Source organism: Scyliorhinus canicula, chromosome 19 (assembly GCF_902713615.1).
Source record: "Scyliorhinus canicula chromosome 19, sScyCan1.1, whole genome shotgun sequence".
Lineage (NCBI taxonomy): Eukaryota > Metazoa > Chordata > Chondrichthyes > Carcharhiniformes > Scyliorhinidae > Scyliorhinus > Scyliorhinus canicula.
Window position 1 is genome coordinate 57,304,846 of NC_052164.1, and position 12,609 is coordinate 57,317,454.

The 12,609-nt window shown below is 47.8% G+C and overlaps 1 long non-coding RNA gene across 1 annotated transcript in view; it reads right to left on the reverse strand.

Annotated features, from left to right (window-relative positions):
- The window catches only part of LOC119954395, a 50,826-nt gene that overhangs the window by 12,986 nt on the left and 25,231 nt on the right, over positions 1–12,609 (reverse strand). The gene's annotated exons all lie outside the window — the stretch shown is intronic.

The window sequence follows — 12,609 nt, forward strand, 5'->3', positions numbered from 1 at the left end:
TCTAAAATCTCACCAATGACCAAAGTCAGGCTAACCAGCCTATACTTTCCTAGTAGATAGCAGGTTAAAGTCCATTTGCAGCGTTTTCCTCTCTGCCAGGAGCTCTGCGGTGGGGGCCACGGAGTATTTTCTGTTGATTTCCAGGATGGAGTCCACCAGTTGTTGCCTGGCCATCCTCTTTTCCCTGTCTCTGCTTGCCTTGTAGGCTATGATCTCTCCTCTAATCACGGCTTCAGTGCCTCCCAGAACGTGGAGGGTGAGACCTCCCTGTTTTGATTATTACCAATATAGTGGCCTATGGCCGGCAATGTTTTTTGGCAGAAGGAGGTCCGTGTCCAGCCTCCATGTGGGGAGCTAGCATGACCTGTCTCAAACCTCACATCCATGTAGTGTGGAGCGTGGTCGGAGATAACGATCGCGGAATATTCTGCTCCGGTGATCCCTGGAAGCACCGATTTCCCCACTGCAAAGAAGTCGATACGGGTGTACACCTTGTGAAAAGTGTGCAAATTCCTTTTCTCCCGGGTGCAGGAATCTCTATGTTCCAGATCCACCGCCCCTATCTGCTCCATAAAAGCTCCTAGTTCCCTATCCACGCCAAGTCTTTTTCCCTGTTTTGGGGTTTGATCGGTTGGTCAGTGGGTCCTGTACGCAGTTAAAGTCGCCCGCTGACTTTAATCGGTTGGTGTGTGTCAATGTTGGGGATTTCCGCCATGGTCTTCGTTATGAATTCTGTGTCGTCCCTGCTGGGACGGACACATTTACCAGTAAGACCGGTGCCCCTTCCAGGACACCGCTGACCATGACATACCGTCCCCCTGGGTCTGTAACTGTCTTGGTTTCTGTAAATCTCGTCCTCTTGTTGATTAGTATTGCCACTCCCCTTGTTCTCACCCCGTAACACGAGTGGTGTGCCTGTCCCACCCAGCCCTTCCTTAGCAGCAGTCGGTTCTTCTACCGGCCCAGATTTGGCCCTGCTTTACCCTCCTCCTTCCACCCCTTATCGCGCCCTCCTGTCTGCTTTTCTCGCTCTCGCTCCCGCTCCCCTGAATCCACTCTCCTCCCATCGCATCGAGAGAAGAGATGAGCCCAAAAACGAGGCAGTACAGTCCTGCATAAAACAGAGAACAAATGCGTACATAGAACATAGAACATAGAACATTACAGCACAGAACAGGCCCTTCAGCCCTCAATGTTGTGCCGAGCCATGATCACCCTACTCAAACCCACGCATCCACCCTATACCCGTAACCCAACAACCCCCCCCATTACCTTACTTTTATTAGGACACGACGGGCAATTTAGCATGGCCAATCCACCTAACCCGCACATCTTTGGACTGTGGGAGGAAACCGGAGCACCCGGAGGAAACCCACGCACACAGGGGGAGGACGTGCAGACTCCACACAGACAGTGACCCAGCCGGGAATCGAACCTGGGACCCTGGAGCTGTGAAGCATTTATGCTAACCACCATGCTACCCTGCTGCCCATGCCCTGCTGTACAGTTTGTGATATTATTGTCTATGTTTGAGGTCTGTACTCCTTCTGATTCTTTTTTCCACCCCTGCAGCTTTCATTGTTGTTGCGAATGTTCCTCTCCCAATTTGTTTGATTTAACAAACTCATCAGCCTCCGCTGGGGTGTTGAAATACAGTTCTTTTCCCTTGAATGTTACCCAGAGTCTGGCCAGGAATAACATCCCAAATCGCACCCCACTTTTGTAGAGCACTTCACCCACTTGCCCTTTTTCGTTCCCCAAGACTAGGTCTAGAATTGCATCTCCTCTCGTTGGGTTTGTCACTAATTAAAATTTTTTGTATATATATTTTGTTATACTCTACTTCTTCCAATAGAACAATCGCGTCTTCCCAGGAATCGCCTCTCCCAGGAATCATTCTCGTGAACCAAACAAACTGCCAGCACCAGCCTTGGCTCAGTTAGTGGCACTCATAACCTCAAGTCAGAAGGTTTCAGGTTGAAGTTTCACTCCAGAGACTTGAGCACAAAACTCTCGGCCAACAAACTATAGGCGTACCGAGGAATTGCTGCTGTCAGAGTTACTGTCTTTCAGATGAAACATTAAACTGAGTCTGCCTTCTACCCTCTCAGGCGGGCAAAGAACACAAGGGTCTATTTAAAAGAAAAGCTGGCAAGTTAACACCAACGGCTTGACACAATTGGCATCACTAATACAGGTCACACGCTTGTTGTCAGTGCTCTCTGGTTGCTTACCGTGTAAAAATGGTCTACCATGTTTCCTACAACAGTGACTATAATTCAAAGGTATTTCATTGGCCCATATCCTGAGGTTGTAAAAGGAACTTTTCAAACTAAGTCTTTCTGGAACATAAAAATATTTTAAGTATTTATGCGGATGGGGTCACTATTTTGCAAATGTGCATGTTAGAGTGAGACAGCTGCTCACCCATGATCTACCCCAGGAATTGGGATCTAAACCCCTTTGCCTTGAAGACCATGGGCGAGCACCGTTCAGTGTTGGGTCTCCACAAACGGGGACCAGACAGAACGCCACGAGTGCCGGTGTCCCAGGGGTCCAAGGCCTCCAGGTACTTGCCCTCTGGCCAGGGTGACACCCTGGCAGTGCTACCTGGTGCCAGCCTGGTGGTGCAAAGATGCCAAACTGACATTTTCCTGTGACGGGGATTGTGCCCAGAGGTGCCCTGCGCGGCTGTTGGGGAAGGGGGGAGGGGGGGGAAGTGGAGGCCGAGGACCCCTTTTCGGCGAGTTGGGACTTTGGGAGGGGCTGTTTGGGACACCATTTAAAAACGGCATCCTGATTCTAACGAACAGAACTCCTCAGTGCAGGATACGGGTCTAAGTGCGGCCTCGCTGAGGCCCCAATTAGAACCAGGTTGCCGGTAGATAGCGTGGTGTTCCTCAGCATTGCAACGTGCTCGTTACGGGACTCTTCCCACACGGTTAGATCACACCCGTAAGATTCTTAGGGTGTTAGACAGGGTAAATGTTGGGAAGATGTTTCCACCCATGGGGGAAGTATAGGACCAGAGGGCACAGTCGCAGACAGTTTTGAGGAAGAATTTCTCCTTTCAAAGAGTGGTGAACCTTTGGAATTCTTTACCCCACAGAGGAAGCTGTGGAGGCCGAGTCCTTGAAGATTTTCAAGGCTGCAATCAGTTGGGGAATTATGAGCAATGGACAGAAGACAGGAAAGTGGAATTAGTGAGTGTTAGATCAGCCATGTTCTCATTAAATGGTGAAGCAGGCTGGAAGGGCTGAATGGCCTCCTCCTGTTCCTAGTCCTTATGGTCCTTCTTTCACCCTCTTTAGTTGCATTCTCTCTCAGAGGTGGATTCACAATAAAACACATCGTGCCTTGTCACAGGATCTCAACCAGCTGGGGTGGGGCTGTGCTGGTAGTGTTTGTGGACAGTTCTTGGGCATTATTCAGAGTCTGATATTGCCATTATTTGACTATCAGAAGGCAATGTAGAGTAACATCAGACTCTAATTGGTCAAGTTTCTTTGGAGCAAAACACTACCAAATTCATTGAGGTGACAAGAGGGAGAGAATCAGCAGTCAAGGTGAAGACCACCTGTGTTTTTTGCGGAAGAAAACAGGTTTCTCGATCTCAACCCAGGGCTGGGGAGGGCAGGCCATAGCCAGGTTGTCCGCAGAGAGGCCAGGTTGTCAAGCGAGGCGAAGTGTTGGTCATCGAGGAGAGTGGCAGGGCAACTCGTCCACCTGGGCAACAGTGAGGGAGGGTGGGAAGCCTGGTGGTCAGCAGAGAGACGAGGTTGGCGAGGTGAGGTGCGAGGCAGGGAAAAACTGGAATGGGGACAAAACTGGGAGAAGGGAAAAAGCTAGGATGGGAGAAACCGGTGATGGGAATAAAATTGGAAGAGGTGTTTGTGTGGGGGGGGGGGGGGAAGTCCCCGCGAGTGAAGAGGGCAATGCTCGAGCAGAGTCAGGGGAATGGTGGGCTGGCGCTGCTGAATTTCAGCAATTAATACTGGGCGGCCATGGTGAGGAGATGGCTGGTGGGTGCGCATGGAGGCGGCTTCTTGTAAGGGCACAAGTCTGGGGGCGCTGATAACAGCGCCTCTGGCGTTCCCGCCTGCGCGATACTCCACTAGTCCAGTGGTGGTGGCGGCCCCGAGAGTCTGGGGGCAGTGGAGCAGACATGTGGGAACAGAGGGGGCATCGGTGTGGTCCCCAATCTGCGATAATCACCGGTTTGCCCCGGGGAGGGTGGACAGCGGGTTCCGAATTTGCTGGAGAGCGGGCATTGCGAGGATGCCCGAGTATAAGGGCGCTGGAGGAGAAGTTTGCATTGATGGGGGGAAAAGAATTTTGATATCTGTGGGCATTTCTGCGGAGGCAGGTACCAACCTTCCCAGTCCTGCCACTAAGGGAGATTCAGGATAGGGTGGTTTCTAGAGGATGGATAGGAGAGGGAAGCGTCTCGGACATATATAAAGAGCTTATGTGTTTGGAGGAGACGCAGACCAAGGAACTGAACCAAAAGTAAGATCAAGGGTGGGAGTTAGAGGAGGCCCTTTGGACAGACGTGTTGGGTAGGGTCAATGCAACCGCAACAGGTGGCAGGCTCAGCCTCATCCAATTTAAGATCCAATTTGGGGGGGGGGGGGGGGGGGGGGGGGGGGGGGGGGGGGGGGGGGGGGGGCAGCGAACCATATCCAGATCAGATGTTCTGGGCATGCCCAAAACAGAGGGGATTTTGGTAGGGGTTTGCCGACATCCTGTCCAAGGTATTAAATACGAGGGTTTCAATGAGTCCAGAGGTGGCGATTTTCAGGGTGTCACAGGATCTGGGAATCCAGGAGGAGAAAGAGGCATTTGCTTCCCTGGTAGCCCGGAGGCGATATTACTAGCATGGAGGGACGCAAAGCCCCCGACCCGAAATCGAAGACCTGGCTATCGGACATGGCTGGCTTTCTCTGCCTGGAGAAAATTAAGTTCACCATGAGAGGATCTCTTTTTTTCATAGAATTTACAGTGCAGAAGGAGGCCACTCGGCCCATTGAGTCTGCACCGGCTCTTGGAAAGAGCACCCCGCCCAAGCCCACACCTCCACCCTATCCCCATAACCCAGTAAGCCCACTCAACACTAAGGGCAATTTTGGACACTAAGGGCAATTTAGCATGGCCAATCCACCTAACCTGCACATCTTTGGACTGTGGGAGGAAACCGGAGCACCCGGGGGAAACCCACACAGACACGGGGAGAGCGTGCAGACTCCACACAGTGACCCAAGCCGGGAATTGAACCTGGGCTGGATCTGTGAAGCAATTATGCTAACCACTATGCCAAGGTGTTGCCCATAGGGATGCCCGCAGCATGCTCCCTTTTTATGGGATCATGCTGCGCACAAATTTAATGCTGCATTTCCTGCATTATAACACTATCTCACTGGCAGTGAAGCACGTTGAGAAGTCCAGTGGTTACGAAAAGTGCTACTATAAATGCAAGTCGTTCTTTCTTATTTATCACTGATAATGCAATACCCCTGCAACTACCTTGCATTAAGGCTATTGCGGAATTGCCAACTTCTTTGAAAATATTGAACAGCTTTTGTTATTTTTCTCGCTTGGGGCTATCAGCAAAATTTTCAGCCACGTCTTCTGTGGAGCAGCAGCTCTGTTAGGGTTCGCCCGGAGGTGGCAACCATTCGTCGACTTCTTCGCAGAGAATTAATTGCTTTTATTGCTGTTACAATACTAAAGAAATACCTCAATAAAACGTTTATTAAAAAAAGAATTTAATAAAATTGTAATAGGTGGAAGAACTGGTAGTGAGGGGGTGCGAAAGGTTACAAAGCTAGGATGGGGATACAAGAGGGGATAAGATAATATCAAATAATACTAAAAGAAGACATTGAGTGGTAGCAGGTGGAAAGTATTCCACCTGGAGGACGGTGACCAGTGGTGTCCGCGGGGATCTGTTCTGGGATCTCTGCTCTTGGTTTTTATAACTGACTTGGATGAGGAAGTGGAAGGGTGGGTTGGTAAGTTTTCTGATGTCACGAAGGTTGGTGGAGTTGTAGAGGGCAGTTGCAGGTTACAACAGGACATTGACAAGACACAGAGCTGGGTTGATAAGTGGCAGATGGAGTTCAATCTAGATAAATGTGAAGTGGAAGATCAAATTTAAATGCTGAATACAGGGTTAAAGTGTTGGAAGTCTTGGAAGTGTGGAGGAACAGAGGGATCTTGGGGTCCATGTACATAGATCCCTCAAAGTGCAACACCTGCCCCTTTACCTCCTCCCTACTCACTGTTCAAGGCCCAAAACACTCCTTGTCAGGTTGAAGTGTTTCATTGGCACCTGCTTCTATTTGATTCAGTGTATTTGCTGCTCCCAATACGGTCTCCTCTACATTGGGGAGACTAAACGCAGACTGGGTGACCGCTTTACGGAACATCTTTGCTCAGTCCACAAGCAAGACCCCAACATTCCTGTTGCTCACTATTTTAACGCAGCATCTTGTTCTCATGTCCGTCCTTGGCCTCCTGCAATGCTCCAGTGAAGCCCAATGCAAGCTGGAGGAGCAGCATCTCATCTTCCAGTTCGGCACGTTGCAGCCCTCATGACTCAATGTTGACTTTAGCAACTTTAGACTTCGACCTTTCTCCTCTATCTTAAATCCCATTTATTTTATTAGAATTTTTGCATTTTTAAGGGCGGCACCTGGCACAGTGCTTAGCACTGCAGCCTACGGCGCTGAGTACCTGGGTTCGAATCCTGTCCTTGGGTCACTGTCTGAGTGGAGTTTGCACTTTCTCCCCATGTGTGCATTGGTTTCACCCCCCACAACCCAAAAGATGTGTACGTTAGGTGGATTGGTCACGCTAAATAATATTAATAATAATCTTTTATTGTCACAAGTATGAAGTTACTGTGAAAAGCCCCTAGTCACCACATTCCGGCACCTGGATATGCTGGTACGGGAATTGAACCTGTGCTGCTCGCCTTGTTCTGCATTGCAAACGAGTTGTCTAGCCCACTGAGCTAAACCAGTCCTGTATTGCCCCTTAATTGGAAGAAAAAATAATTGGGTATTCTAAATTTATTTAAAAAAAGAAAAAAAAAGATTTTTTTCATTATGCATATAAAGCAACAATCCCTCAAAACTGGTTCAGTACATCTGCTTCTCTGTACATGAGTACAGAAAAAGAACGGCAACACAGTTGGTTCTTGGGCTTGGCGCCTCCAACCATACAATAGGAAAAAAAACAGAGAAGCTCGACAATAGGGGAGGAGGATAAGATCCTGTAAACATAATGTGATGCACGCCTGTGTACGGCAGATTCAAAATGGTGCTACATAACTTATGGAAAACCTTGCAGGAGCAATTCAGACTTGGCAGAACCCAGAAATATGTTTCGGAATGCATTCGATTCAGAACCCTATAGAGATACGGCTGTTCTCCTGTGCCACAAAGGTTAGCATTGGTCTCTCTCTCTGAACCCACCCAATGTCTTGACCTCAGACTTTGTCAAATTAATTTTGCAGCTGGAGAAAAGGCTACATCTATCCACCACGTCAATAATAGTAAGAACAGAAACGTCCAGCTTAGACGCAAATAACATTTCATCCGTGTATTGTGTGATCTTATGCTGCTTCCCTCCATTATGTAAACCAAAAACTGAAGTGTCCTGTCCAATTGCCTCTGCCAGGGGTTAAATAGCTATTGAAATAAATAGTGGGGATAACGAGCACTCCTCTCTAGTCCCTCGTTGGAGACTAAAAATTTCAGACTTATAACCCACCCATTAAGGACTTACATTGTGGGACTTTGTAAAGCACCTGTATCCATTGAACATACTTCCTTCCCAATGCGAATTTCTGCAGTGTTCAAAGTAAATAATTCAACCCTAACTGATCAAAAGCTTTCTCTGCATTTAAGGAGATCACTGAAATACCCAAATAACATTCAATAGTTTGCCAAGATTGTTACCAGAATTCCAGCCTTTATCAACCCAGTCTGAATGCCCTGGGAGATCAGTGGGAGAACTTCCTCCAGGCGCCGCACAACACTTTAGTCAACAACTTCAAATATACACTCAGGAGCCAAATTGGCCTATAGGATGTGTTGTGTTAATCACACGATGCCTCGTGTGTTTTACAGTGGGAAACCCTCTTCTAGTATTCTGCCCGGTGATTGGTTGTGCACTGTCCTGTGTGTTGATTGGCTGTACTGAGTGTCTGTCACTGCCTGGCTGTATCTCATTATGTGCACGAGTGCATATAATGACAGGATGCACACTCTTTTAAGGATTCTTGCCCGTCTTAAGAATTAAGGAAATATTCACTTCCCGAAGGCTCTGTGACAACAGACCTGCTTCAAATGAGTGACTATAATGGCCAATCAGCGGATCTAATAGCAAATCTTTCAATTAATTGTAAAACTCACATCAAAAACCCATCAGGCCCCGAGGCCTTACCAGATTGAAGCTCCTTCGATGAAAGAGCCACTTTCCCTTTAGAAGTTGGAGGATCTCGGACTAACCTTTGGTCCTCAGCGATCACTGTGAGCTGAAGATGAAAAGAAGCGCTCCACAGTGTCAGTGCATCCCCAGACTGGTCTGATTTATATAAATTGGTATAAAAACCTTAAATGTTTTGTTGGTATCCTCAGTTTTTATCAGTTTTGGAATTAAGTGCATAGCTCGAGGGTCAACCCTCTTCATCCAAAAGGCCAAGTATCTGCTGGCTTCTTTCCAAATTCATACAACTTCTGTTTCACAAACTTTAATCTCCTCTCCGCCCACAGAGCCTGCAAGGAGTCCAGTGCAGCACAAGTTGCACAAATTTATTTCAACGAGTGATTAGGACTCCTACCATCCTTCCTCTCAGCTTCCACCAATTTTATTTCCACTGACGCTGCCGCTCAAACATTTTATGCCTATTTTTGGCCATGTATGAAATGACTTGTCCCCTAGAATAAGCCTTAAAATTTCCCTCAGGTTCAAGGGGCTGACATCAGAGAGGGAATTGATTGAGCGGATGTGATCAAAAATTTAGTATTCAAATATGTGGTAAAAGAACTATCCCTATCAGAGCACATCAAATCTCCATGATCCAGATCCCACGTGTGGGGAGTTGGGGGGGGGGGGGGGGGGGGGGGCGGCGGGAGGAAGTCTCCTCAAGTAAAACAGGAGCAGATGAGAAGCAGAAAACTGATGATTCAATTCTTATCCCTCAGAGGGGAGCCATGCGGTGCCGTGGTTAGCACTGAGACTGTGGCGCTGAAGACCCGGGTTCGAATCCCGGCCCTCGGTCACTGTCCGTGTGGAGTTTGCACACTCTCCCCGTGTCTGCGTGGGTTTCACCCCCACAACCCAAAAAGATGTGCAGGCTAGGTGGATTGGCCACCCTAAATTGCCCTTTAATTGGGAAAAAAATAATTGGGTACTCTAAATTTTAAATAAGACAAAAAAAAAATCTTATCCCTCGGATGTAGTGTTCTCCACACATCTGAATACTCCACCTCCTCTCAAACCAGCGCTAGTGCCCTTGCCTGTTTGGGTGGAGGTGGCTTCTGGTCACAGGAAGTATTTCCATCAAAGGGAAGATGACTATGAAGTTTCCATCTATAAAGGAATTAGCTGGCACCAGTTCATCAAAGTCCATGAAAACTAGTGCCCAAATCAGGGGAATAATTTAGAGGACCATACATAATCATCAGAGACTAATTCCTCAGATTAAAAGGTCCCCAAATCACATATCGACTCCCTTGTATTTCACACAGTTCTCTATTTTGAAACTAAATTCATATTTCCGTTGACTAATATTGCTACACCCCAACTACTGGTCGAAAATGAGATGCACAAAACTGTCCCACCTAGTCCCGCCTCACAAAGTGTTGCTCGTCATCTAAATGAGCCTTAGAACATAGAACAGTACAGCACAGAACAGGCCCTTCGGCCCTCGATGTTGTGCCGAGCAATGATCACCCTACACAAACCCACGTATCCACCCTATACCCGTAACCCAACAACCCACCCCTTAACCTTACCTTTTTAGGACACTACGGGCAATTTAGCATGGCCAATCCACCTAACCTGCACATCTTTGGACTGTGGGAGGAAACCGGAGCACCCGGAGGAAACCCACGCACACACGGGGAGGACGTGCAGACTCCACACAGACAGTGACCCAGCCGGGAATCGAACTTGGGACCCTTGTTGCTGGAAACTACATCAACTTTCCTTTTTAAAGGAACGTCAAAATCTTTTTTCCTTTAATAGGACAATGTGTTCCCTGCACCTTCCAGGAGCAAAGTAGTTATCACCATTGCCCAATCAGCCAGAGAAAATATCGGATGAGATTTTTGAACCACGTTTGTGCATGCACCAATACCTCCCCCATCTCCAGTCATACCAGCAGCACAATAGATGGAAAAGAGTCCTGCCTGTCCCATTGCAGGATCCTGTTAGCAATTCTTTAACCCCAAAATGAAAAAATAAAATTCACAATGACACTATGGACATTCCTCAATGCATGGAATCCCTACAATGCAGAAGGAGACCATTCAATCCATCAAGTTTGCACCGACCCTCCATAAGAGCACCCTACCTCGGCCCAATATCTCGCCCCATCCCCATAGCCCCACTTAATCTGCGCATCTTTGGACTGTGGGAGGAAACTGGAGCACCCGGGAAACCCACACAGACATGGGGAGAATGTGAAAACTCCACATATATAGTCACCCAAGAGTGGAATTGAACCTGGGTCCCTAGTTCTGGGAGGCAGCAGTGCCACATGCGAGGACTTGTAGTGCTATCCCTATAAACTTTCCTTCATTACACTCAGAAAAGAGGAGAAAAGATAAGCCAGAATGACACTGGGCGCCAAATGCCCTTCCCTCATTTTGACCTCACCCTTGAAGACTGAAATAACTCACACACCTCCCGGCATTGAGTCTACTCGTATTTATCATGACTGAAGTATGGAGACCATAAAGCAGAGATTACTGTCATAAAGTACAGATAAGAAGAGAAGGCTAATATCCATCACGTAGCCCTATCATACCACCTACATATCGCATCTCTCAGCTAGAAGGAGCACGCTCAAAATAAATTGAAAATCCAGAGATTCTGAAGGGTAAAACATTCAATATAGTGCTGAACTGGTAACATATCCCTGCTAACATGATTAATCACAATATAGGACAAGCGTTATAAGAACAGGGTCCAGATTTTACAATGAGCCGCAGAGTGTTACTCCAAGTTATTGCCTTCCACAAAGTTCACAAAAGTCAAGGCCTTAGCCAGATTATCGAATCTCTTTTATGGAGTTGTCAGATACTAACCTCTTAAAACAGGGCATAATTCATCCCGACAGCCTTAGAACAAAGAAAAATATAGCACAGGAACAGGCCCTTCGTCCCTCCAAGCCTGACGGCTCATGATACCAACCTTGGCCAAACCCTCAGCATTTCCTTGTGCTGTAACCCTCTATACCCATCCTATCCATGTGTTTGTCAAGATGCCTTTTGAACGCCGTTAATGTATCTGCTTTCACAACCTCCCCTGGCAACAGAAAAAACCTGCCCCGCCCGTCTCCTCGAAACTTTGTCCCCGGACCTTAAACCTATGCCACCTGGTGACTGACCCCTCCACCCTGGGAAGCTGCTTATGAAATCTGAGAAAGCTGGCTGCCACGATTTTGAAACTGGATCGGAAAGCTGGCTGCATTAAGTTGAAAAGGGCACATCGTATCCTGTCTGAGGCCCAGGGACAACCAACGTCCTCTGCCTGTAATTATCTGTTTTCATCATTTTGGAGGTCACCAGCGAATTTGGGAGGCCACCCACTCTATCCATGCCCCTCAATTTGTAGACCTCTATCAGGTCACCCCTCAAACTCCACCTTTCTAATGAAAACAGTCCAAGTCTATTCTGCCTCTCCACATAGCTAACATCCTCCAGACCAGGCAACATCCTGGTAAGCCTGCTCTGCACCTTCTCCAAAGCGTCCACATCATTCTGATAGTGTGGCAACCAGAATTGTGCGCAATATTCCAACGGCCTTACCAAGGTTCTATACAATTGTAGTATGACTTGCCAGTTTTTATACTCGATGCTCCGTCCAACGAAGGCAAGCATTTTTTTTGAGTCACTTTCTCACCTTATTGAAGCCTCTACACTTCTGCTGTGTTATCGCTGAAAAATCGTGGAAGAAAGAGACCCTGGCCCCCTCGTAGAGCCAGGTCTCACCACACCTCACTGCCTCCAACATTCTCTGGTAACCTCCGAAATGATGAAAACGGATAATTACAGGCAGAGGACGTTGATTGTCCCTGGGCCTCAGAGGCAGGATACAATGTGCCCTTTCCAACTTAATGCAGCCAGCTTTCCTATCCAGCTTAAGAATCGTGGCAGCCAGCTCTCACAGATTTAATAAGGAGCTTCCCCTCTCCTCCTGGCAAACCAATGACCCAGACATTTTCCTCTGGCCTCAGTTCTCTAGATCCTCCAGGATTTCGGACATACAAACTAGTTGATTTTCCAGGGATTGCAGTTGGGCCTCAGCTGAGGAAGTTACATTTTCAATGATCATTCTCTCCTCGGTTTCATCGAGCCTATTATTAGTATTTTG